This window comes from Euprymna scolopes, chromosome 36 (genome assembly GCF_053919585.1).
Source record: "Euprymna scolopes isolate OS-2025 chromosome 36, ASM5391958v1, whole genome shotgun sequence".
NCBI lineage: Eukaryota > Metazoa > Mollusca > Cephalopoda > Sepiida > Sepiolidae > Euprymna > Euprymna scolopes.
In genome coordinates, this window is record NC_136517.1 from 72,731,553 (window position 1) to 72,735,030 (window position 3,478).

The window sequence follows — 3,478 nt, forward strand, 5'->3', positions numbered from 1 at the left end:
ATTTACATTACAACACATATATAGATATACACATGTAACTATATATGTGCATATACGCACACACATATATACACACAATATATATATATATATATATATATATATATATATATATATATATATATATATATATATATATTGGATTGTTACGTACCCAGGCATTTTAAAATGTTATTACTGTTTTCAAAATTGACATTGCTAGTTTTTGGCTGTTTAGCTCTTACATACAGTGCTTCCAGTATTTTTAGTCTTTTTACGTTTAGATCTATATGAATGATTTTTGTGTTTTCAACTAGGATTTTTCTAAATTGGAAATGTGGGCAGCCATGTTTTTTTAGGTGTAGACAAATCGAGCTTGTATCTGAAAGCTGTAAGGTTAATCGTCTGGACAATGTGTTTATCGTGTGTCCAATATAGCTTATAGCTATTGTTATTTCTATCATTGGAGATGCAAGGGGCATTAAAATTGGTAAACTACATTGGTTTCATCGATTGATTTTGTTGTCCGGGAAGTGTTGTTTTTAATTATAAGTTTAACAGTTGTTAATTTCTTGTAGTAGATTCTAAATCTGATCTTAGTATTATTGGCTGGGGATATATATCGATGTATTATATTCCTTAATACCTTTTCATCTGACTTAAAGCTGTGGTGTGGCTGGTTGCGACAGAATTCATGAATGGGTGGGGAATTGTTAATTTAGTTATAATTAGTTTGGTCTATGTTTCTAACGGTTAGCTTAATTTGTTTACCGACTAAGAAATTGGGGAATTGTTTATTAATTAAAATCTGTTTAATATTTTTTAATTCGCTGTAGAATATTTTTTTTTATTTGGGGAGATCAATTTGGCGCGATTAATTAGGTTCTTTATAATTGCGGTTTGTATCGGTATAGACATTCACATTTGAAGTTTAAGATACAAGAATTGGTTGCATTAGTTTTTTTATACGAAGAAGTGATGAATTCATCTTTGCTGGAGTCTATGAGATCGTCAAGAAATGGAATACTATTGTTTGTGTTTAATTCATAAGTGAAAGCAAGTTCGGAGTTTGTTTGAAAATGATTCTTTAGTTTTTCTGTTTCGTTATTATTATCAGCAAGAATTGAATTACTTCTTGGCCTTTTGGTCAAGATCAAAGTGTAGTATCTGTTCCGGCAGATGCTGCACTTAAGATAATTTGTACCAGTCAATGGAGGGGAAACCCTCTATACTGGGACAATTATTATTTTTGGTAACCAGAGTGCCCCCTTTTTGCCTACTTTTAGGGGAGCTGGTTTTTGCCTCACATTAAAAACGGCCTTGTACCTAATTTGCTCAGTGGGGGAGCAAATAAATACCATCTGTTCCGGCAGATACTGCAAGCTATGACTAGCTATGACTAGCAAAGACCAGATGTGGGGGCAACCCCACATGCCTGACCTTTAACCAGCTCCCATTTCCCACCTCTCGGGAGCTGGTCCCCTTTTTCCCTTCCCCCTCCCTTCACTCCTCACATTAAAAATCGGCCTTGTGCCTAATTTGCTCGGTGGGGGAGCAAATAAATACCATCTGTTCTTCAGATGCTGCACTTCAATTTCTTGTTCTCTGTCGGTGGAGGAGAAATCCTTCACGACTGAGACAATTTTTATTTTTTTACCTTTTCTCCACGTTAAAAAACGACCCTAGTCTAACTCTGTCCCGTGGGGAGGCATAGTAAATAGGTATTATTATCAGCAAGAATAAAAATATCGTCGACGTACCTAACATAAATAGACAGTTTTTTTAATAGTATTAAATGTTTTATTTCCCAGGTTGGACATGTAAAAAAGACGAAAACGACTATGGAACTTTCTTATACAAATTCGACCGAGATATTAGAATATACGAAAAATGGAGAAATTACAAAAAAGAAAAAAAAAAGACGATTAAGCAGAAACACTTCGTACTGTTCAACAATGTCTGTCTAAATGAAAACATGCTTTTAATGATGATTTATCTCCCCTGCTTTTAGAGTAGTTTTCTAGCCAATTAAAAGGTGACTTCGAAAGTCATTGAATGGCTATTAATTTATTGTAATATGCTATCCGCAATGCGTGTGTGTCCATTTAAATGTTACAGAAGGCCAGAAAAATATCGGTACCGTCGGTTTCAAATCTAATACAAGGGGACCAGTTTATGGTCGAAAAATATCGATATAAATAGACGCTGAAAAGAATTCAATATTTTTCGACCATTAACTGGACTCCTTATATTGGATTTAAAACCAATGGTACCGATGTTTTTCGAATCTTCTGCAAAATTTAAAAATAAATATTATGTTATATAAATTTTTCTATATATATATATATATATATATATATATATATATATATATATATATATATATATATATATATATATGCATATATATGTATATATATGCATATATATGTATATATATGCATATATATATGTATATATGTGTATACATATATGTATATATAATGATATATATACGTATATATATTTATATATATATATACATATAAATAAAGAGAGAGAGAGAGAGAGAGAAGTATATACATATAAAAGTAAAAATAATATATTTGGCTTTTCTTATGAATAAAAATAATATATTTTTTTATTGAGCACTCTTAATAATCTCGTTTTAATTCATGGGTTTTATCTCTATAATGTTTTTAGGGATACAAAACTTAAATATTGCAATTAGGAAGGGAAGACTTTTATGATTCATGATTAAAAGTAAATTTGTATATATATATACATACATATATATATATGTATATATATAATAGTATTAAATATTTTATTCCCCAGGTTGGATATGTAAAACAGATAGACGAAAACGACTATGGAACTTTCTTATACAAATTCGACCGAGATATTAGAACGGCCATACGAAAAATGGAGAAATTACAAAAAAAAAAAGACGATTAAGAAGAAACACTCCGTACTGTTCAATAATGTCTGTCTAAATGAAAACATGCTTTTAATGATGATTTGTCTCCCCTGCTTTTAGAGTAGCTTTCTAGCCAATTAAAAGGTGATTTCGAAAATCATTGAATGGCTATTAATTTATTGTAATATATATATATATATATATATATATATATATATATATATATATATATATATATATATATATATATATTCCCTTAATCTTCTCTCCAAAAAGGGGGGAAAAGGGGGAAAAGGAGAGGAAAGAAAGAGAAATGGAGAGCCAGCTGACCGGTTTCGACCCTCGCTTCTAAAAGCTGTATCGAGTAAATTTTTAAAAACAAAGAATGAAAAAGCGATTAAAATTGCATTTTATTTAATTTACGGGGAGAAAAAAAGTGGGAAAATGATTAAAATAAAACAGATGGTCGAATACCCTAGCGATTAATCACGTTCAACCCCAGGAGGCATTCCCTTTGCTTGCAAAGAGAAGGCTTTTTAAGTCGAACGTGAATAGTCTCCAAGATCTTAAGGTGATATAGTGAATGAGCACGACTAAGAA

The 3,478-nt window shown here is 31.0% G+C and overlaps 1 pseudogene; it reads left to right on the plus strand.

Annotated features, from left to right (window-relative positions):
• Positions 1 to 1,106: 1,106 nt before the first annotated feature.
• Positions 1,107 to 1,253, plus strand: LOC145260833 (U2 spliceosomal RNA; annotated as a pseudogene).
• Positions 1,254 to 3,478: the final 2,225 nt, after the last annotated feature.